This window comes from Mytilus californianus, unplaced genomic scaffold (assembly GCF_021869535.1).
Source record: "Mytilus californianus isolate M0D057914Y unplaced genomic scaffold, xbMytCali1.0.p SCAF_20, whole genome shotgun sequence".
Taxonomy (NCBI): domain Eukaryota; kingdom Metazoa; phylum Mollusca; class Bivalvia; order Mytilida; family Mytilidae; genus Mytilus; species Mytilus californianus.
In genome coordinates, this window is record NW_026262669.1 from 6,255,273 (window position 1) to 6,281,222 (window position 25,950).

General features: G+C 35.9%; 1 long non-coding RNA gene across 1 annotated transcript in view; it reads right to left on the reverse strand.

The window, feature by feature from the left end:
• LOC127731628 (uncharacterized) overlaps positions 1 to 23,631 on the reverse strand; it is a 37,007-nt gene extending 13,376 nt beyond the window's left edge. The window contains exon 1 of the long non-coding RNA XR_007995644.1: positions 23,582 to 23,631. This is a non-coding gene — a long non-coding RNA (uncharacterized LOC127731628). The remainder of the gene's footprint in view (positions 1 to 23,581) is intronic.
• Between the last annotated feature and the right edge of the window lie 2,319 nt (positions 23,632 to 25,950).

Below are 25,950 nucleotides of genomic sequence, written 5' to 3' on the forward strand. Positions count from 1 at the left end.
TATATGCCTTGCGTTGTTTTTTGTTGTTGTTGGGTAATGGGTGTGTGTTAATTAGTGCCGATCTGTTTAATCAACCTTTTGAACTGATTTTCATAGCTTTTTGTTGTGATGTTACACCATTATCTCGGGTTATGGGTTGTACAACCCGCCACATTCTATATGTGTCTATCAACAGTCATGAACCCGTGATTTAATGATTGCCATTGGATCCTGTCACATTCTGTATGTGTCTGTCAACAGTCAGGAGCCTGTGAATTAGTGATTTTCATTGATTCCTGCAATATTTGTTTTTGGATTCCTTCATTTAGGATATATAAGGCCGTTGGTCTTTTCTTCTGATTTGTCTCCCATTTTGTCATGTTGGATCCTTAAATAGCCTTCTATACGGTTTGAGTTTTGCTCATTGTTGGTTTATAGTTGTTTTCATATTCATCCGTTGTCCTCAAGTGGATAGGTTTCTCATTAGCAATCATTCTACATCACCTAAACTCAAGTGGAAAGGTTTCTCATTAGCAATCATTCTACATCACCTAAACTCAAGTGGATAGGTTTCTCATGAACAATCATTCTACATCACCTAAACTCAAGTGGATATATTTCTCATTAGCAATCATTCTACATCACCTAAATTCAAGTGGACAGGTTTCTCATTAGCAATCATTCTACATCACCTAAACTCAAGTGGAAAGGTTTCTCATTAGCAATCATTCTACATCACTTAAACTCAAGTGGAAAGGTTTCCCATTAGCAATCATTCTACAGCACCTAATCCTCAAGTGGATGGGTTTCTCATTAGCAAGCATTTTACATCACCTAAACTCAAGTGGATAGGTTTCTCATGAGCAATCATTCTACATCACCTAAACTCAAGTGGATAGGTTTCTCATGAACAATCATTCTACATCACCTAAACTCAAGTGGACAGGTTTCTCATGAGCAATCATTCTACATCACCTAAACTCAAGTGGATAGGTTTCTCATTAGCAATCATTCTACATCACCTAAACTCAAGTGGAAAGGTTTCTCATTAGCAATCATTCTACATCACCTAAACTCAAGTGGATAGGTTTCTCATGAACAATCATTCTACATCACCTAAACTCAAGTGGATATATTTCTCATAAGCAATCATTCTACATCACCTAAATTCAAGTGGACAGGTTTCTCATTAGCAATCATTCTACATCACCTAAACTCAAGTGGAAAGGTTTCATATTAGCAATCATTCTACATCACTTAAACTCAAGTGGAAAGGTTTCCCATTAGCAATCATTCTACAGCACCTAAACTCAAGTGGATAGGTTTCTCATTAGCAAGCATTTTACATCACCTAAACTCAAGTGGATAGGTTTCTCATGAGCAATCATTCTACATCACCTAAACTCAAGTGGATAGGTTTCTCATGAACAATCATTCTACATCACCTAAACTCAAGTGGACAGGTTTCTCATGAGCAATCATTCTACATCACCTAAACTCAAGTGGATAGGTTTCTCATTAGCAATCATTCTACATCAACTTAACTCAAGTGGAAAGGTTTCTCATTAGCAATCATTCTACATCACCTAAACTCAAGTGGATAGGTTTCTCATGAACAATCATTCTACATCACCTAAACTCAAGTGGATATATTTCTCATTAGCAATCATTCTACATCACCTAAATTCAAGTGGACAGGTTTCTCATTAGCAATCATTCTACATCACCTAAACTCAAGTGGAAAGGTTTCTCATTAGCAATCATTCTACATCACTTAAACTCAAGTGGAAAGGTTTCCCATTAGCAATCATTCTACAGCACCTAAACTCAAGTGGATAGGTTTCTCATTAGCAAGCATTTTACATCACCTAAACTCAAGTGGATAGGTTTCTCATGAGCAATCATTCTACATCACCTAAACTCAAGTGGATAGGTTTCTCATGAACAATCATTCTACATCACCTAAACTCAAGTGGACAGGTTTCTCATGAGCAATCATTCTACATCACCTAAACTCAAGTAAATAGGTTTCTCATTAGCAATCATTCTACATCACTTAAACTCAAGTGGAAAGGTTTCCCATTAACAATCATTCTACATCACCTAAACTCAAGTGGATAGGTTTCTCATTAGCAATCATTTTACATCACCTAAACTCAAGTGGATAGGTTTCTCATTAGCAAGCATTTTACATCACCTAAACTCAAGTGGATAAGTCTCTCATTAGCAATCATTCTACATCACCTAAACTCAAGTGGATAGGTTTCTCATTAGCAATCTTTCTACAGCACCTAAACTCAAGTGGATAGGTTTCTCATTAGCAAGCATTTTACATCACCTAAACTCAAGTGGATAGGTCTCTCATTAGCAATCATTCTACATCACCTAAACTCAAGTGGATAGGTTTCTCATGAACAATCATTCTACATCACCTAAACTCAAGTGGATAGATTTCTCATGAGCAATCATTCTACATCACCTAAACTCAAGTGGATAGATTTCTCATTAGCAATCATTCTACATCACTTAAACTCAAGTGGAAAGGTTTCCCATTATCAATCATTCTACAGCACCTAAACTCAAGTGGATGGGTTTCTCATTAGCAAGCATTTTACATCACCTAAACTCAAGTGGATAGGTTTCTCATGAGCAATCATTCTACATCACCTAAACTCAAGTGGATAGGTTTCTCATGAACAATCATTCTACATCACCTAAACTCAAGTGGACAGGTTTCTCATGAGCAATCATTCTACATCACCTAAACTCAAGTGGAAAGGTTTCTCATTAGCAATCATTCTACATCACCTAAACTGAAGTGGATAGGTTTCTCATGAACAATCATTCTACATCACCTAAACTCAAGTGGATATATTTCTCATTAGCAATCATTCTACATCACCTAAATTCAAGTGGACAGGTTTCTCATTAGCAATCATTCTACATCACCTAAACTCAAGTGGAAAGGTTTCTCATTAGCAATCATTCTACATCACTTAAACTCAAGTGGAAAGGTTTCCCATTAGCAATTATTTTACAGCACCTAAACTCAAGTGGATAGGTTTCCCATTAGCAATCATTCTACATCACTTAAACTCAAGTGGAAAGGTTTCCCATTAGCAATCATTCTACAGCACCTAAACTCAAGTGGATAGGTTTCTCATTAGCAAGCATTTTACATCACCTAAACTCAAGTGGACAGGTTTCTCATGAGCAATCATTCTACATCACCTAAACTCAAGTGGATAGGTTTCTCATGAACAATCATTCTACATCACCTAAACTCAAGTGGACAGGTTTCTCATGAGCAATCATTCTACATCACCTAAACTCAAGTGGATAGGTTTCTCATTAGCAATCATTCTACATCACCTAAACTCAAGTGGAAAGGTTTCTCATTAGCAATCATTCTACATCACCTAAACTCAAGTGGATAGGTTTCTCATGAACAATCATTCTACATCACCTAAACTCAAGTGGATATATTTCTCATAAGCAATCATTCTACATCACCTAAATTCAAGTGGACAGGTTTCTCATTAGCAATCATTCTACATCACCTAAACTCAAGTGGAAAGGTTTCTCATTAGCAATCATTCTACATCACTTAAACTCAAGTGGAAAGGTTTCCCATTAGCAATCATTCTACAGCACCTAAACTCAAGTGGATAGGTTTCTCATTAGCAAGCATTTTACATCACCTAAACTCAAGTGGATAGGTTTCTCATGAACAATCATTCTACATCACCTAAACTCAAGTGGATAGGTTTCTCATGAACAATCATTCTACATCACCTAAACTCAAGTGGACAGGTTTCTCATGAGCAATCATTCTACATCACCTAAAGTCAAGTGGATAGGTTTCTCATTAGCAATCATTCTACATCAACTTAACTCAAGTGGAAAGGTTTCTCATTAGCAATCATTCTACATCACCTAAACTCAAGTGGATAGGTTTCTCATGAACAATCATTCTACATCACCTAAACTCAAGTGGATATATTTCTCATTAGCAATCATTCTACATCACCTAAATTCAAGTGGACAGGTTTCTCATTAGCAATCATTCTACATCACCTAAACTCAAGTGGAAAGGTTTCTCATTAGCAATCATTCTACATCACTTAAACTCAAGTGGAAAGGTTTCCCATTAGCAATCATTCTACAGCACCTAAACTCAAGTGGATAGGTTTCTCATTAGCAAGCATTTTACATCACCTAAACTCAAGTGGATAGGTTTCTCATGAGCAATCATTCTACATCACCTAAACTCAAGTGGATAGGTTTCTCATGAACAATCATTCTACATCACCTAAACTCAAGTGGACAGGTTTCTCATGAGCAATCATTCTACATCACCTAAACTCAAGTAAATAGGTTTCTCATTAGCAATCATTCTACATCACTTAAACTCAAGTGGAAAGGTTTCCCATTAACAATCATTCTACATCACCTAAACTCAAGTGGATAGGTTTCTCATTAGCAATCATTTTACATCACCTAAACTCAAGTGGATAGGTTTCTCATTAGCAAGCATTTTACATCACCTAAACTCAAGTGGATAGGTCTCTCATTAGCAATCATTCTACATCACCTAAACTCAAGTGGATAGGTTTCTCATTAGCAATCATTCTACAGCACCTAAACTCAAGTGGATAGGTTTCTCATTAGCAAGCATTTTACATCACCTAAACTCAAGTGGATAGGTCTCTCATTAGCAATCATTCTACATCACCTAAACTCAAGTGGATAGGTTTCTCATGAACAATCATTCTACATCACCTAAACTCAAGTGGATAGATTTCTCATGAGCAATCATTCTACATCACCTAAACTCAAGTGGAAAGGTTTCTCATTAGCAATCATTCTACATCACTTAAACTCAAGTGGAAAGGTTTCCCATTATCAATCATTCTACAGCACCTAAACTCAAGTGGATGGGTTTCTCATTAGCAAGCATTTTACATCACCTAAACTCAAGTGGATAGGTTTCTCATGAGCAATCATTCTACATCACCTAAACTCAAGTGGATAGGTTTCTCATGAACAATCATTCTACATCACCTAAACTCAAGTGGACAGGTTTCTCATGAGCAATCATTCTACATCACCTAAACTCAAGTGGATAGGTTTCTCATTAGCAATCATTCTACATCACCTAAACTCAAGTGGAAAGGTTTCTCATTAGCAATCATTCTACATCACCTAAACTGAAGTGGATAGGTTTCTCATGAACAATCATTCTACATCACCTAAACTCAAGTGGATATATTTCTCATTAGCAATCATTCTACATCACCTAAATTCAAGTGGACAGGTTTCTCATTAGCAATCATTCTACATCACCTAAACTCAAGTGGAAAGGTTTCTCATTAGCAATCATTCTACATCACTTAAACTCAAGTGGAAAGGTTTCCCATTAGCAATTATTTTACAGCACCTAAACTCAAGTGGATAGGTTTCCCATTAGCAATCATTCTACATCACTTAAACTCAAGTGGAAAGGTTTCCCATTAGCAATCATTCTACAGCACCTAAACTCAAGTGGATAGGTTTCTCATTAGCAAGCATTTTACATCACCTAAACTCAAGTGGATAGGTTTCTCATGAGCAATCATTCTACATCACCTAAACTCAAGTGGATAGGTTTCTCATGAACAATCATTCTACATCACCTAAACTCAAGTGGACAGGTTTCTCATGAGCAATCATTCTACATCACCTAAACTCAAGTGGATAGGTTTCTCATTAGCAATCATTCTACATCACCTAAACTCAAGTGGAAAGGTTTCTCATTAGCAATCATTATACATCACTTAAACTCAAGTGGAAAGGTTTCCCATTAGCAATCATTCTACATCACCTAAATTCAAGTGGATAGGTTTCCCATTAACAATCATTCTACATCACCTAAACTCAAGTGGACAGGTTTCTCATGAGCAATCATTATACATCACCTAAACTCAAGTGGATAGGTTTCTCATGAACAATCATTCTACATCACCTAAACTCAAGTGGATATATTTCTCATTAGCAATCATTCTACATCACCTAAATTCAAGTAGACAGGTTTCTCATTAGCAATCATTCTACATCACCTAAACTCAAGTGGAAAGGTCTCTCATTAGCAATCATTCTACATCACTTAAACTCAAGTGGAAAGGTTTCCCATTAGCAATCATTCTACAGCACCTAAACTCAAGTGGATAGGTTTCTCATTAGCAAGCATTTTACATCACCTAAACTCAAGTGGATAGGTTTCTCATGAGCAATCATTCTACATCACCTAAACTCAAGTGGATAGGTTTCTCATGAACAATCATTCTACATCACCTAAACTCAAGTGGACAGGTTTCTCATGAGCAATCATTCTACATCACCTAAACTCAAGTGGATAGGTTTCTCATTAGCAATCATTCTACATCACTTAAACTCAAGTGGAAAGGTTTCCCATTAGCAATCATTCTACATCACCTAAACTCAAGTGGATAGGTTTCTCATTAGCAAGCATTTTACATCACCTAAACTCAAGTGGATAGGTTTCTCATTAGCAATCATTCTACATCACCTAAACTCAAGTGGACAGGTTTCTCATGAGCAATCATTCTACATCACCTAAACTCAAGTGGATGGGTTTCTCATTAGCAATCATTATACATCACTTAAACTCAAGTGGAAAGGTTTCCCATTAGCAATCATTCTACAGCACCTAAACTCAAGTGGATAGGTTTCTCATTAGCAAGCATTTTACATCACCTAAACTCAAGTGGATAGGTCTCTCATTAGCAATCATTCTACATCACCTAAACTCAAGTGGATAGGTTTCTCATGAACAATCATTCTACATCACCTAAACTCAAGTGGATAGATTTCTCATGAGCAATCATTCTACATCACCTAAACTCAAGTGGACAGGTTTCTCATGAGCAATCATTCTACATCATCTAAACTTAAGTGGATAGGTTTCTCATTAGCAATCATTCTACATCACTTAAACTCAAGTGGAAAGGTTTCCCATTAGCAATCATTCTACAGCACCTAAACTCAAGTGGATAGGTTTCTCATTAGCAAGCATTCTACATCACCTAAACTCAAGTGGATAGGTTTCTCATTAGCAATCATTCTACATCACCTTACCTCAAGTGGATAGGTTCTCATGAACAATCATGCTACATCACCTAAACTCAAGTGGATAGGTTTCTCATGAACAATCATTCTACATCACCTAAATTCAAGCGGATAGATTTCTCATTAGCAATCATTCTACATCACCTAAACTCAAGTGGACAGGTTTCTCATGAGCAATCATTCTACATCACCTAAACTCAAGTGGATGGGTTTCTCATTAGCAATCATTCTACATCACTTAAACTCAAGTGGAAAGGTTTCCCATTAGCAATCATTCTACAGCACCTAAACTCAAGTGGATAGGTTTCTCATTAGCAAGCATTTTACATCACCTAAACTCAAGTGGATAGGTCTCTCATTAGCAATCATTCTACATCACCTAAACTCAAGTGGATAGGTTTCTCATGAACAATCATTCTACATCACCTAAACTCAAGTGGATAGATTTCTCATGAGCAATCATTCTACATCACCTAAACTCAAGTGGAAATGTTTCCCATTAGCAATCATTCTACATCACCTAAACTCAAGTGGACAGGTTTCTCATGAGCAATCATTCTACATCACCTAAACTCAAGTGGATAGGTTTCTCATTAGCAATCATTCTACATCACCTAAACTCAAGTGGAAAGGTTTCTCATTAGCAATCATTCTACATCACCTAAACTCAAGTGGATAGGTTTCTCATGAACAATCATTCTACATCACCTAAACTCAAGTGGGTATATTTCTCATTAGCAATCATTCTACATCACCTAAATTCAAGTGGACAGGTTTCTCATTAGCAATCATTCTACATCACCTAAACTCAAGTGGAAAGGTTTCTCATTAGCAATCATTCTAGATCACTTAAACTCAAGTGGAAAGGTTTCCCATTAGCAATCATTTTACAGCACCTAAACTCAAGTGGATAGGTTTCTCATTAGCAAGCATTTTACATCACCTAAACTCAAGTGGATAGGTTTCTCATGAGCAATCATTCTACATCACCTAAACTCAAGTGGATAGGTTTCTCATGAACAATCATTCTACATCACCTAAACTCAAGTGGACAGGTTTCTCATGAGCAATCATTCTACATCACCTAAACTCAAGTGGATAGGTTTCTCATTAGCAATCATTCTACATCACCTAAACTCAAGTGGAAAGGTTTCTCATTAGCAATCATTCTACATCACCTAAACTCAAGTGGATAGGTTTCTCATGAACAATCATTCTACATCACCTAAACTCAAGTGGATATATTTCTCATTAGCAATCATTCTACATCACCTAAATTCAAGTAGACAGGTTTCTCATTAGCAATCATTCTACATCACCTAAACTCAAGTGGAAAGGTTTCTCATTAGCAATCATTCTACATCACTTAAACTCAAGTGGAAAGGTTTCCCATTAGCAATCATTCTACAGCACCTAAACTCAAGTGGATAGGTTTCTCATTAGCAAGCATTTTACATCACCTAAACTCAAGTGGATAGGTTTCTCATGAGCAATCATTCTACATCACCTAAACTCAAGTGGATAGGTTTCTCATGAAAAATCATTCTACATCACCTAAACTCAAGTGGACAGGTTTCTCATGAGCAATCATTCTACATCACCTAAACTCAAGTGGATAGGTTTCTCATTAGCAATCATTCTACATCACCTAAACTCAAGTGGAAAGGTTTCTCATTAGCAATCATTCTACATCACCTAAACTGAAGTGGATAGGTTTCTCATGAACAATCATTCTACATCACCTAAACTCAAGTGGATATATTTCTCATTAGCAATCATTCTACATCACCTAAATTCAAGTGGACAGGTTTCTCATTAGCAATCATTCTACATCACCTAAACTCAAGTGGAAAGGTTTCTCATTAGCAATCATTCTACATCACTTAAACTGAAGTGGAAAGGTTTCCCATTAGCAATTATTTTACAGCACCTAAACTCAAGTGGATAGGTTTCCCATTAGCAATCATTCTACATCACTTAAACTCAAGTGGAAAGGTTTCCCATTAGCAATCATTCTACAGCACCTAAACTCAAGTGGATAGGTTTCTCATTAGCAAGCATTTTACATCACCTAAACTCAAGTGGATAGGTTTCTCATGAGCAATCATTCTACATCACCTAAACTCAAGTGGATAGGTTTCTCATGAACAATCATTCTACATCACCTAAACTCAAGTGGACAGGTTTCTCATGAGCAATCATTCTACATCACCTAAACTCAAGTGGATAGGTTTCTCATTAGCAATCATTCTACATCACCTAAACTCAAGTGGAAAGGTTTCTCATTAGCAATCATTATACATCACTTAAACTCAAGTGGAAAGGTTTCCCATTAGCAATCATTCTACATCACCTAAATTCAAGTGGATAGGTTTCCCATTAACAATCATTCTACATCACCTAAACTCAAGTGGACAGGTTTCTCATGAGCAATCATTATACATCACCTAAACTCAAGTGGATAGGTTTCTCATGAACAATCATTCTACATCACCTAAACTCAAGTGGATATATTTCTCATTAGCAATCATTCTACATCACCTAAATTCAAGTAGACAGGTTTCTCATTAGCAATCATTCTACATCACCTAAACTCAAGTAGAAAGGTCTCTCATTAGCAATCATTCTACATCACTTAAACTCAAGTGGAAAGGTTTCCCATTAGCAATCATTCTACAGCACCTAAACTCAAGTGGATAGGTTTCTCATTAGCAAGCATTTTACATCACCTAAACTCAAGTGGATAGGTTTCTCATTAGCAATCATTCTACATCACCTAAACTCAAGTGGACAGGTTTCTCATGAGCAATCATTCTACATCACCTAAACTCAAGTGGATGGGTTTCTCATTAGCAATCATTATACATCACTTAAACTCAAGTGGAAAGGTTTCCCATTAGCAATCATTCTACAGCACCTAAACTCAAGTGGATAGGTTTCTCATTAGCAAGCATTTTACATCACCTAAACTCAAGTGGATAGGTCTCTGATTAGCAATCATTCTACATCACCTAAACTCAAGTGGATAGGTTTCTCATGAACAATCATTCTACATCACCTAAACTCAAGTGGATAGATTTCTCATGAGCAATCATTCTACATCACCTAAACTCAAGTGGACAGGTTTCTCATGAGCAATCATTCTACATCATCTAAACTCAAGTGGATAGGTTTCTCATTAGCAATCATTCTACATCACTTAAACTCAAGTGGAAAGGTTTCCCATTAGCAATCATTCTACAGCACCTAAACTCAAGTGGATAGGTTTCTCATTAGCAAGCATTCTACATCACCTAAACTCAAGTGGATAGGTTTCTCATTAGCAATCATTCTACATCACCTTACCTCAAGTGGATAGGTTCTCATGAACAATCATGCTACATCACCTAAACTCAAGTGGATAGGTTTCTCATGAACAATCATTCTACATCACCTAAATTCAAGCGGATAGATTTCTCATTAGCAATCATTCTACATCACCTAAACTCAAGTGGACAGGTTTCTCATGAGCAATCATTCTACATCACCTAAACTCAAGTGGATGGGTTTCTCATTAGCAATTATTTTACAGCACCTAAACTCAAGTGGATAGGTTTCCCATTAGCAATCATTCTACATCACTTAAACTCAAGTGGAAAGGTTTCCCATTAGCAATCATTCTACAGCACCTAAACTCAAGTGGATAGGTTTCTCATTAGCAATCATTCTACATCACCTAAACTCAAGTGGAAAGGTTTCTCATTAGCAATCATTCTACATCACTTAAACTGAAGTGGAAAGGTTTCCCATTAGCAATTATTTTACAGCACCTAAACTCAAGTGGATAGGTTTCCCATTAGCAATCATTCTACATCACTTAAACTCAAGTGGAAAGGTTTCCCATTAGCAATCATTCTACAGCACCTAAACTCAAGTGGATAGGTTTCTCATTAGCAAGCATTTTACATCACCTAAACTCAAGTGGATAGGTTTCTCATGAGCAATCATTCTACATCACCTAAACTCAAGTGGATAGGTTTCTCATGAACAATCATTCTACATCACCTAAACTCAAGTGGACAGGTTTCTCATGAGCAATCATTCTACATCACCTAAACTCAAGTGGATAGGTTTCTCATTAGCAATCATTCTACATCACCTAAACTCAAGTGGAAAGGTTTCTCATTAGCAATCATTATACATCACTTAAACTCAAGTGGAAAGGTTTCCCATTAGCAATCATTCTACATCACCTAAATTCAAGTGGATAGGTTTCCCATTAACAATCATTCTACATCACCTAAACTCAAGTGGACAGGTTTCTCATGAGCAATCATTATACATCACCTAAACTCAAGTGGATAGGTTTCTCATGAACAATCATTCTACATCACCTAAACTCAAGTGGATATATTTCTCATTAGCAATCATTCTACATCACCTAAATTCAAGTAGACAGGTTTCTCATTAGCAATCATTCTACATCACCTAAACTCAAGTAGAAAGGTCTCTCATTAGCAATCATTCTACATCACTTAAACTCAAGTGGAAAGGTTTCCCATTAGCAATCATTCTACAGCACCTAAACTCAAGTGGATAGGTTTCTCATTAGCAAGCATTTTACATCACCTAAACTCAAGTGGATAGGTTTCTCATTAGCAATCATTCTACATCACCTAAACTCAAGTGGACAGGTTTCTCATGAGCAATCATTCTACATCACCTAAACTCAAGTGGATGGGTTTCTCATTAGCAATCATTATACATCACTTAAACTCAAGTGGAAAGGTTTCCCATTAGCAATCATTCTACAGCACCTAAACTCAAGTGGATAGGTTTCTCATTAGCAAGCATTTTACATCACCTAAACTCAAGTGGATAGGTCTCTGATTAGCAATCATTCTACATCACCTAAACTCAAGTGGATAGGTTTCTCATGAACAATCATTCTACATCACCTAAACTCAAGTGGATAGATTTCTCATGAGCAATCATTCTACATCACCTAAACTCAAGTGGACAGGTTTCTCATGAGCAATCATTCTACATCATCTAAACTCAAGTGGATAGGTTTCTCATTAGCAATCATTCTACATCACTTAAACTCAAGTGGAAAGGTTTCCCATTAGCAATCATTCTACAGCACCTAAACTCAAGTGGATAGGTTTCTCATTAGCAAGCATTCTACATCACCTAAACTCAAGTGGATAGGTTTCTCATTAGCAATCATTCTACATCACCTTACCTCAAGTGGATAGGTTCTCATGAACAATCATGCTACATCACCTAAACTCAAGTGGATAGGTTTCTCATGAACAATCATTCTACATCACCTAAATTCAAGCGGATAGATTTCTCATTAGCAATCATTCTACATCACCTAAACTCAAGTGGACAGGTTTCTCATGAGCAATCATTCTACATCACCTAAACTCAAGTGGATGGGTTTCTCATTAGCAATCATTCTACATCACTTAAACTCAAGTGGAAAGGTTTCCCATTAGCAATCATTCTACAGCACCTAAACTCAAGTGGATAGGTTTCTCATTAGCAAGCATTTTACATCACCTAAACTCAAGTGGATAGGTCTCTCATTAGCAATCATTCTACATCACCTAAACTCAAGTGGATAGGTTTCTCATGAACAATCATTCTACATCACCTAAACTCAAGTGGATAGATTTCTCATGAGCAATCATTCTACATCACCTAAACTCAAGTGGAAATGTTTCCCATTAGCAATCATTCTACATCACCTAAACTCAAGTGGACAGGTTTCTCATGAGCAATCATTCTACATCACCTAAACTCAAGTGGATAGGTTTCTCATTAGCAATCATTCTACATCACCTAAACTCAAGTGGAAAGGTTTCTCATTAGCAATCATTCTACATCACCTAAACTCAAGTGGATAGGTTTCTCATGAACAATCATTCTACATCACCTAAACTCAAGTGGGTATATTTCTCATTAGCAATCATTCTACATCACCTAAATTCAAGTGGACAGGTTTCTCATTAGCAATCATTCTACATCACCTAAACTCAAGTGGAAAGGTTTCTCATTAGCAATCATTCTAGATCTTTTAAACTCAAGTGGAAAGGTTTCCCATTAGCAATCATTTTACAGCACCTAAACTCAAGTGGATAGGTTTCTCATTAGCAAGCATTTTACATCACCTAAACTCAAGTGGATAGGTTTCTCATGAGCAATCATTCTACATCACCTAAACTCAAGTGGATAGGTTTCTCATGAACAATCATTCTACATCACCTAAACTCAAGTGGACAGGTTTCTCATGAGCAATCATTCTACATCACCTAAACTCAAGTGGATAGGTTCCTCATTAGCAATCATTCTACATCACCTAAACTCAAGTGGAAAGGTTTCTCATTAGCAATCATTCTACATCACCTAAACTCAAGTGGATAGGTTTCTCATGAACAATCATTCTACATCACCTAAACTCAAGTGGATATATTTCTCATTAGCAATCATTCTACATCACCTAAATTCAAGTAGACAGGTTTCTCATTAGCAATCATTCTACATCACCTAAACTCAAGTGGAAAGGTTTCTCATTAGCAATCATTCTACATCACTTAAACTCAAGTGGAAAGGTTTCCCATTAGCAATCATTCTACAGCACCTAAACTCAAGTGGATAGGTTTCTCATTAGCAAGCATTTTACATCACCTAAACTCAAGTGGATAGGTTTCTCATGAGCAATCATTCTACATCACCTAAACTCAAGTGGATAGGTTTCTCATGAACAATCATTCTACATCACCTAAACTCAAGTGGACAGGTTTCTCATGAGCAATCATTCTACATCACCTAAACTCAAGTGGATAGGTTTCTCATTAGCAATCATTCTACATCACCTAAACTCAAGTGGAAAGGTTTCTCATTAGCAATCATTCTACATCACCTAAACTGAAGTGGATAGGTTTCTCATGAACAATCATTCTACATCACCTAAACTCAAGTGGATATATTTCTCATTAGCAATCATTCTACATCACCTAAATTCAAGTGGACAGGTTTCTCATTAGCAATCATTCTACATCACCTAAACTCAAGTGGAAAGGTTTCTCATTAGCAATCATTCTACATCACTTAAACTGAAGTGGAAAGGTTTCCCATTAGCAATTATTTTACAGCACCTAAACTCAAGTGGATAGGTTTCCCATTAGCAATCATTCTACATCACTTAAACTCAAGTGGAAAGGTTTCCCATTAGCAATCATTCTACAGCACCTAAACTCAAGTGGATAGGTTTCTCATTAGCAAGCATTTTACATCACCTAAACTCAAGTGGATAGGTTTCTCATGAGCAATCATTCTACATCACCTAAACTCAAGTGGATAGGTTTCTCATGAACAATCATTCTACATCACCTAAACTCAAGTGGACAGGTTTCTCATGAGCAATCATTCTACATCACCTAAACTCAAGTGGATAGGTTTCTCATTAGCAATCATTCTACATCACCTAAACTCAAGTGGAAAGGTTTCTCATTAGCAATCATTATACATCACTTAAACTCAAGTGGAAAGGTTTCCCATTAGCAATCATTCTACATCACCTAAATTCAAGTGGATAGGTTTCCCATTAACAATCATTCTACATCACCTAAACTCAAGTGGACTGGTTTCTCATGAGCAATCATTATACATCACCTAAACTCAAGTGGATAGGTTTCTCATGAACAATCATTCTACATCACCTAAACTCAAGTGGATATATTTCTCATTAGCAATCATTCTACATCACCTAAATTCAAGTAGACAGGTTTCTCATTAGCAATCATTCTACATCACCTAAACTCAAGTGGAAAGGTCTCTCATTAGCAATCATTCTACATCACTTAAACTCAAGTGGAAAGGTTTCCCATTAGCAATCATTCTACAGCACCTAAACTCAAGTGGATAGGTTTCTCATTAGCAAGCATTTTACATCACCTAAACTCAAGTGGATAGGTTTCTCATGAGCAATCATTCTACATCACCTAAACTCAAGTGGATAGGTTTCTCATGAACAATCATTCTACATCACCTAAACTCAAGTGGACAGGTTTCTCATGAGCAATCATTCTACATCACCTAAACTCAAGTGGATAGGTTTCTCATTAGCAATCATTCTACATCACTTAAACTCAAGTGGAAAGGTTTCCCATTAGCAATCATTCTACATCACCTAAACTCAAGTGGATAGGTTTCTCATTAGCAAGCATTTTACATCACCTAAACTCAAGTGGATAGGTTTCTCATTAGCAATCATTCTACATCACCTAAACTCAAGTGGACAGGTTTCTCATGAGCAATCATTCTACATCACCTAAACTCAAGTGGATGGGTTTCTCATTAGCAATCATTATACATCACTTAAGCTCAAGTGGAAAGGTTTCCCATTAGCAATCATTCTACAGCACCTAAACTCAAGTGGATAGGTTTCTCATTAGCAAGCATTTTACATCACCTAAACTCAAGTGGATAGGTCTCTCATTAGCAATCATTCTACATCACCTAAACTCAAGTGGATAGGTTTCTCATGAACAATCATTCTACATCACCTAAACTCAAGTGGATAGATTTCTCATGAGCAATCATTCTACATCACCTAAACTCAAGTGGACAGGTTTCTCATGAGCAATCATTCTACATCATCTAAACTCAAGTGGATAGGTTTCTCATTAGCAATCATTCTACATCACTTAAACTCAAGTGGAAAGGTTTCCCATTAGCAATCATTCTACAGCACCTAAACTCAAGTGGATAGGTTTCTCATTAGCAAGCATTCTACATCACCTAAACTCAAGTGGATAGGTTTCTCATTAGCAATCATTCTACATCACCTTACCTCAAGTGGATAGGTTCTCATGAACAATCATGCTACATCACCTAAACTCAAGTGGATAGGTTTCTCATGAACAATCATTCTACATCACCTAAATTCAAGCGGATAGATTTCTCATTAGCAATCATTCTACATCACCTAAACTCAAGTGGACAGGTTTCTCATGAGCAATCATTCTACATCACCTAAACTCAAGTGGATGGGTTTCTCATTAGCAATCATTCTACATCACTTAAACTCAAGTGGAAAGGTTTCCCATTAGCAATCATTCTACAGCACCTAAACTCAAGTGGATAGGTTTCTCATTAGCAAGCATTTTACATCACCTAAACTCAAGTGGATAGGTCTCTCATTATCAATCATTCTACATCACCTAAACTCAAGTGGATAGGTTTCTCATGAACAATCATTATACATCACCTAAACTCAAGTGGATAGATTTCTCATGAGCAATCATTCTACATCACCTAAACTCAAGTGGAAAGGTTTCCCATTAGCAATCATTCTACATCACCTAAACTCAAGTGGACAGGTTTCTCATGAGCAATCATTCTACATCACCTAAACTCAAGTGGATAGGTTTCTCATTAGCAATCATTCTACATCACCTAAACTCAAGTGGAAAGGTTTCTCATTAGCAATCATTCTACATCACCTAAACTCAAGTGGATAGGTTTCTCATGAACAATCATTCTACATCACCTAAACTCAAGTGGGTATATTTCTCATTAGCAATCATTCTACATCACCTAAATTCAAGTGGACAGGTTTCTCATTAGCAATCATTCTACGTCACCTAAACTCAAGTGGAAAGGTTTCTCATTAGCAATCATTCTACATCACTTAAACTCAAGTGGAAAGGTTTCCCATTAGCAATCATTTTACAGCACCTAAACTCAAGTGGATAGGTTTCTCATTAGCAAGCATTTTACATCACCTAAACTCAAGTGGATAGGTTTCTCATGAGCAATCATTCTACATCACCTAAACTCAAGTGGATAGGTTTCTCATGAACAATCATTCTACATCACCTAAACTCAAGTGGACAGGTTTCTCATGAGCAATCATTCTACATCACCTAAACTCAAGTGGATAGGTTTCTCATTAGCAATCATTCTACATCACCTAAACTCAAGTGGAAAGGTTTCTCATTAGCAATAATTCTACATCACCTAAACTCAAGTGGATAGGTTTCTCATGAACAATCATTCTACATCACCTAAACTCAAGTGGATATATTTCTCATTAGCAATCATTCTACATCACCTAAATTCAAGTAGACAGGTTTCTCATTAGCAATCATTCTACATCACCTAAACTCAAGTGGAAAGGTTTCTCATTAGCAATCATTCTACATCACTTAAACTCAAGTGGAAAGGTTTCCCATTAGCAATCATTCTACAGCACCTAAACTCAAGTGGATAGGTTTCTCATTAGCAAGCATTTTACATCACCTAAACTCAAGTGGATAGGTTTCTCATGAGCAATCATTCTACATCACCTAAACTCAAGTGGATAGGTTTCTCATGAACAATCATTCTACATCACCTAAACTCAAGTGGACAGGTTTCTCATGAGCAATCATTCTACATCACCTAAACTCAAGTGGAAAGGTTTCTCATGAGCAATCATTCTACATCACCTAAACTCAAGTGGATAGGTTTCTCATGAACAATCATTCTACATCACCTAAACTCAAGTGGACAGGTTTCTCATGAGCAATCATTCTACATCACCTAAACTCAAGTGGATAGGTTTCTCATTAGCAATCATTCTACAGCACCTAAACTTAAGTGGATAGGTTTCTCATTAGCAAGCATTTTACATCACCTAAACTCAAGTGGATAGGTTTCTCATGAGCAATCATTCTACATCACATAAACTCAAGTGGATAGGTTTCTCATGAACAATCATTCTACATCACCTAAACTCAAGTGGACAGGTTTCTCATGAGCAATCATTCTACATCACCTAAACTCAAGTGGATAGGTTTCTCATTAGCAATCATTCTACATCACTTAAACTCAAGTGGAAAGGTTTCTCATTAGCAATCATTCTACATCACCTAAACTCAAGTGGAAAGGTTTCTCATTAGCAATCATTCTACATCACGTAAATTCAAGCGGATATATTTCTCATTAGCAATCATTCTACATCACCTAAACTCAAGTGGACAGGTTTCTCATGAGCAATCATTCTACATCACCTAAACTCAAGTGGATAGGTTTCTCATTAGCAATCATTCTACATCACTTAAACTCAAGTGGAAAGGTTTCCCATTAGCAATCATTCTACATCACCTAAACTCAAGTGGATAGGTTTCTCATTAGCAAGCATTTTACATCACCTAAACTCAAGTGGATAGGTTTCTCATTAGCAATCATTCTACATCACCTAAACTCAAGTGGACAGGTTTCTCATGAGCAATCATTCTACATCACCTAAACTCAAGTGGATGGGTTTCTCATTAGCAATCATTATACATCACTTAAACTCAAGTGGAAAGGTTTCCCATTAGCAATCATTCTACAGCACCTAAACTCAAGTGGATAGGTTTCTCATTAGCAAGCATTTTACATCACCTAAACTCAAGTGGATAGGTCTCTCATTAGCAATCATTCTACATTACCTAAACTCAAGTGGATAGGTTTCTCATGAACAATCATTCTACATCACCTAAACTCAAGTGGATAGATTTCTCATGAGCAATCATTCTACATCACCTAAACTCAAGTGGACAGGTTTCTCATGAGCAATCATTCTACATCATCTAAACTCAAGTGGATAGGTTTCTCATTAGCAATCATTCTACATCACTTAAACTCAAGTGGAAAGGTTTCCCATTAGCAATCATTCTACAGCACCTAAACTCAAGTGGATAGGTTTCTCATTAGCAAGCATTCTACATCACCTAAACTCAAGTGGATAGGTTTCTCATTAGCAATCATTCTACATCACCTAAACTCAAGTGGAAAGGTTTCTCATTAGCAATCATTCTACATCACCTAAACTCAAGTGGATAGGTTTCTCATGAACAATCATTCTACATCACCTAAACTCAAGTGGATAGGTTTCTCATTAGCAATCATTCTACATCACCTAAACTCAAGTGGAAAGGTTTCTCATTAGCAATCATTCTACATCACCTAAACTCAAGTGGATAGGTTTCTCATGAACAATCATTCTACATCACCTAAACTCAAGTGGATATATTTCTCATTAGCAATCATTCTACATCACCTAAATTCAAGTGGACAGGTTTCTCATTAGCAATCATTCTACATCACCTAAACTCAAGTGGAAAGGTTTCTCATTAGCAATCATTCTACATCACTTAAACTCAAGTGGAAAGGTTTCCCATTAGCAATCATTCTACAGCACCTAATCCTCAAGTGGATGGGTTTCTCATTAGCAAGCATTTTACATCACCTAAACTCAAGTGGATAGGTTTCTCATGAGCAATCATTCTACATCACCTAAACTCAAGTGGATAGGTTTCTCATGAACAATCATTCTACATCACCTAAACTCAAGTGGACAGGTTTCTCATGAGCAATCATTCTACATCACCTAAACTCAAGTGGATAGGTTTCTCATTAGCAATCATTCTACATCACCTAAACTCAAGTGGAAAGGTTTCTCATTAGCAATCATTCTACATCACCTAAACTCAAGTGGATAGGTTTCTCATGAACAATCATTCTACATCACCTAAACTCAAGTGGATATATTTCTCATAAGCAATCATTCTACATCACCTAAATTCAAGTGGACAGGTTTCTCATTAGCAATCATTCTACATCACCTAAACTCAAGTGGAAAGGTTTCTCATTAGCAATCATTCTACATCACTTAAACTCAAGTGGAAAGGTTTCCCATTAGCAATCATTCTACAGCACCTAAACTCAAGTGGATAGGTTTCTCATTAGCAAGCATTTTACATCACCTAAACTCAAGTGGATAGGTTTCTCATGAGCAATCATTCTACATCACCTAAACTCAAGTGGATAGGTTTCTCATGAACAATCATTCTACATCACCTAAACTCAAGTGGACAGGTTTCTCATGAGCAATCATTCTACATCACCTAAACTCAAGTGGATAGGTTTCTCATTAGCAATCATTCTACATCAACTTAACTCAAGTGGAAAGGTTTCTCATTAGCAATCATTCTACATCACCTAAACTCAAGTGGATAGGTTTCTCATGAACAATCATTCTACATCACCTAAACTCAAGTGGATATATTTCTCATTAGCAATCATTCTACACCACCTAAATTCAAGTGGACAGGTTTCTCATTAGCAATCATTCTACATCACCTAAACTCAAGTGGAAAGGTTTCTCATTAGCAATCATTCTACATCACTTAAACTCAAGTGGAAAGGTTTCCCATTAGCAATCATTCTACAGCACCTAAACTCAAGTGGATAGGTTTCTCATTAGCAAGCATTTTACATCACCTAAACTCAAGTGGATAGGTTTCTCATGAGCAATCATTCTACATCACCTAAACTCAAGTGGATAGGTTTCTCATGAACAATCATTCTACATCACCTAAACTCAAGTGGACAGGTTTCTCATGAGCAATCATTCTACATCACCTAAACTCAAGTAAATAGGTTTCTCATTAGCAATCATTCTACATCACTTAAACTCAAGTGGAAAGGTTTCCCATTAGCAATCATTCTACATCACCTAAACTCAAGTGGATAGGTTTCTCATTAGCAATCATTTTACATCACCTAAACTCAAGTGGATAGGTTTCTCATTAGCAATCATTCTACATCACCTAAACTCAAGTGGACAGGTTTCTCATGAGCAATCATTCTACATCACCTAAACTCAAGTGGATGGGTTTCTCATTAGCAATCATTCTACAGCACCTAAACTCAAGTGGATAGGTTTCTCATTAGCAAGCATTTTACATCACCTAAACTCAAGTGGATAGGTCTCTCATTAGCAATCATTCTACATCACCTAAACTCAAGTGGATAGGTTTCTCATGAACAATCATTCTACATCATTTAAACTCAAGTGGATAGATTTCTCATGAGCAATCATTCTACATCACCTAAACTCAAGTGGAAAGGTTTCTCATTAGCAATCATTCTACATCACTTAAACTCAAGTGGAAAGGTTTCCCATTATCAATCATTCTACAGCACCTAAACTCAAGTGGATGGGTTTCTCATTAGCAAGCATTTTACATCACCTAAACTCAAGTGGATAGGTTTCTCATGAGCAATCATTCTACATCACCTAAACTCAAGTGGATAGGTTTCTCATGAATAATCATTCTACATCACCTAAACTCAAGTGGACAGGTTTCTCATGAGCAATCATTCTACATCACCTAAACTCAAGTGGATAGGTTTCTCATTAGCAATCATTCTACATCACCTAAACTCAAGTGGAAAGGTTTCTCATTAGCAATCATTCTACATCACCTAAACTGAAGTGGATAGGTTTTTCATGAACAATCATTCTACATCACCTAAACTCAAGTGGATATATTTCTCATTAGCAATCATTCTACATCACCTAAATTCAAGTGGACAGGTTTCTCATTAGCAATCATTCTACATCACCTAAACTCAAGTGGAAAGGTTTCTCATTAGCAATCATTCTACATCACTTAAACTCAAGTGGAAAGGTTTCCCATTAGCAATTATTTTACAGCACCTAAACTCAAGTGGATAGGTTTCCCATTAGCAATCATTCTACATCACTTAAACTCAAGTGGAAAGGTTTCCCATTAGCAATCATTCTACAGCACCTAAACTCAAGTGGATAGGTTTCTCATTAGCAAGCATTTTACATCACCTAAACTCAAGTGGATAGGTTTCTCATGAGCAATCATTCTACATCACCTAAACTCAAGTGGATAGGTTTCTCATGAACAATCATTCTACATCACCTAAACTCAAGTGGACAGGTTTCTCATGAGCAATCATTCTACATCACCTAAACTCAAGTGGATAGGTTTCTCATTAGCAATCATTCTACATCACCTACTCTCAAGTGGAAAGGTTTCTCATTAGCAATCATTATACATCACTTAAACTCAAGTGGAAAGGTTTCCCATTAGCAATCATTCTACATCACCTAAATTCAAGTGGATAGGTTTCCCATTAACAATCATTCTACATCACCTAAACTCAAGTGGACAGGTTTCTCATTAGCAATCATTCTACATTACCTAAACTCAAGTGGAAAGGTTTCCCATTAGCAATCATTCTACAGCACCTAAACTCAAGTGGATAGGTTTCTCATTAGCAAGCATTTTACATCACTTAAACTCAAGTGGATAGGTTTATCATTAGCAATTATTCTACATCACCTAAACTCAAGTGGATAGGTTTCTCATGAACAATCATTCTACATCACCTAAATTCAAGCGGATAGATTTCTCATTAGCAATCATTCTACATTACCTAAACTCAAGTGGACAGGTTTCTCATGAGCAATCATTCTACATCACCTAAACTCAAGTGGATAGGTTTCTCATTAGCAATCATTCTACATCACTTAAACTCAAGTGGAAAGGTTTCCCTTTAGCAATCATTCTACAGCACCTAAACTCAAGTGCATAGGTTTCTCATTAGCAAGCATTTTACATCACCTAAACTGATGTGGATAGGTTTCTCATTAGCAATTATTCTACATCACCTAAACTCAAGTGGATAGGTTTGTCATGAACAATCATTCTACATCACCTAAACTCAAGTGGATAGGTTTCTCATGAACAATCATTCTACATCACCTAAACTCAAGTGGACAGGTTTCTCATGAGCAATCATTCTACATCACCTAAACTCAAGTGGATAGATTTCTCATTAGCAATCATTCTACATCACCTAAACTCAATTGGACCGGTTTCTCATGAGCAATCATTCTACATCACCTAAACTCAAGTGGATAGGTTTCTCATTAGCAATCATTCTACATCACTTAAACTCAAGTGGAAAGGTTTCCCATTAGCAATCATTCTACAGCACCTAAACTTAAGTGGATAGGTTTCTCATTAGCAAGCATTTTACATCACCTAAACTCAAGTGGATAGGTTTCTCATTAGCAATCATTCTACATCACATAAATGCATAGTTGTTACAGGATAGCATTGGTCGGATTTGAAATCTGTTTTACTAGACATCAATGCAAAATAAAGTTAATTTCAAATTCGAATACTATTAAACTAACATTGACAAAACCAGCTACATTAAGGAATGAATTCAACCCCAGTGCTAGGTAAATCTTATATATTTTCTACTCCACTTTGAATGCCTACATTTTAATTTAAAAATACTAGCAATTTAAAAGCTCTAGGTCTTGCCAAGTTCAAGTAACAATCTTTTATTTTGCAAAAGAGCTAAACAGTTTTTTTTTCTAATATAATATATTTGCTAAGAACGAAAGATATTTACAAACAAATTTAATCAAATCACAAAAACTCGGTCATATTACAAAAGCACAACTTTATCTGAAACAAAACTCAATCAAAGAATACTACTAGATGTTACAATTATTTTATCTGCTGAGTCTCAAAACTGTAACTAGTATTTAAATATCATAAAAATCTTACTGTTTATGTATATTAGACCCCACAAATCCTTATTTGTATTTTTACTGTACCTTGTATCTGTAGTGAAATATACCCTGGATCACTATGAACAATAACATGATCGTTGTGCAGCTTTTTTTTATTTGAAATACGTCTACCAAATTAATCAGAAATAAACAATCATGTGAAAATACTTTATCCTGAAGGAAGATAGTACTTGAACGTTTCAAATGCGAATAACACAGGAAACAGACTTTCTAAAAGTCATCAGGTTGATTTTATCAAGTAGCGACTGATCATCATCAGATAAAGAATACCCTTGGTGTGATCATAATAGTTTATTGTTAGCCTTTAGAGTCAAGTACTATATACTTGACAATGAAACACAGACTGAGATGTATATTCGTATAGAAAAACCTCAAACGTAAAAAAGATGATGAATATGTTAATAGATGTCCTGCTGTAATTAGTTGTTTGATATACTAATTCAAGACATCAATGAAAATTAATTCATTTTGTAGCAATATTATTTACAAAATATACTTAGCACTAGTCAATCATAGTTATCCAGAAATACAGCCCGATCAACATAATTGTATGAGAATTATCCGAAATACATTATTCCTCACCCTTTCGTTTCACAAAAGTCATTAAATTTTATCTGAAACTCACATATAAAAAGTCAATGTTGTTACATGTACTAGCATCAATTTTACATATTCTGCAGCATAAACTCAAATCAAGAAATCTTGATGATTCAAACTATCAATTTGTTTGAAGATTTTTTTGCAGATATTAAGGTGGTACCTAACACTACAGGGAGACAACTCTGTAAAATATTGAGTAGTTTAATCGATAGATAATCATGAATGAGAAGGATATTCTTGTAAACATTAAAACAATAACATCATTTTTTTAGGTAAAAATTAACTCACTGAGGTTTCAACTCCCGCAGGCAAAGTTTACCTCAGATGGATTTGGCTATTTTAGGTTCTTTTGGTCATATAGCTCTTCAACTGTTTCGGTTTTTAAACACCCTTGGCTTTCAAATATTCGGCTTTGAGTATCCTGATGAAGGTTAATCTAGAAGAGCGCTTCACACGCATTGATTTTATAAAGTGTTGTTTTCATTATTTATAGCACTGGGTCGATACCTTTGCTGGTACCCAATGGTATTACCAGCTCAGTAGTCAGTACTTCGGTACTCACATGATTTGAAACAAACATTTCTAAAATTGTTCGTATATAAATTTTAAATTATAAAAAAAAGGAGGTTTCAACTCCCTCAGGCTAAGTTGACCTTAGATGGATTAGGCTGTTTTTTTTAAATATAATTTTATCTGTTTACAAAAAAAAAAGGTGGAAGATACGGAATGACAAAGAAATTTCATAAGTAGTTGAGAAAAGGACAAATAGATGACAAAACATGAAGAACGACGAGAAGAAAAATCACAGGCGTGAATGAATCATATTTCATATATCAATTCACGGAAACATAAAAAAAAAAAAATGGCTTTGTTGTATATTCAGTATGCAATTCATGTTATCAGATAGACGATAATTTTCATGCTCAAAATTTCGCTTCTGTTACTCTATTTTCATAACATGACATTACTTATCTAACAGAGCAGAACATGGTTTCGATAAACAAGTTTAACACCATATATTATATTTAGGCCTGTTATATTATACGCACAAACTAAAAATTCTAGCAATTACAAGTATAAAACATCAACCGGACAATACAAAAATATTTGCCACTGGATGTTAAGCAACCAACAATCGATCACTTAAATCTTATGTTTAAATTAATATAGCTGGGTTTTTTTTCATATCCAGCTTGATATAAACCTATATAAAATGGTAAAGATGTGTTTTTGTTTTGTTTAGTATTTGTGTTAATATATATGACATAACTATTCATAAAGAAGGGGACACTAGCTTTGCAAAGAAGGACATATACACAGATTATCAATCTTAAAGAGACTAGACATGTTAAATAGTTATTAACTAATATGTTGGAAAGATAACTGGAATAATTAATCCAAGGATATGTTAGATTATACGTCACTAAAACGCCAACCTGACAATAATAAAATGTCAATATAAAAGGATTTAACGAAAGAAAAAAATAAACGATAATTGATTTGACAAGAAACAAAAGGAGTGTTAAGAATCACAAAAATGAAACATAACAAATCAGACATTACTAGCATACAAAAAAGGCACAATTCAATACTAAAACATCAAACTAGAACAACACGAAGTCAGTGAAACAATTTAACGCACGGACTAATCAATACTTTATTCTCTACTGGTGTCATCCGTCGATTTGTTTATGATAGGCAAAATATAGTGACAAATTATTAACAACATTGTTAAATGTTATACCTAGCTAAAAACCCAGCTTGTATGGCAGTTGTTTATAAAAGTAGTTGTG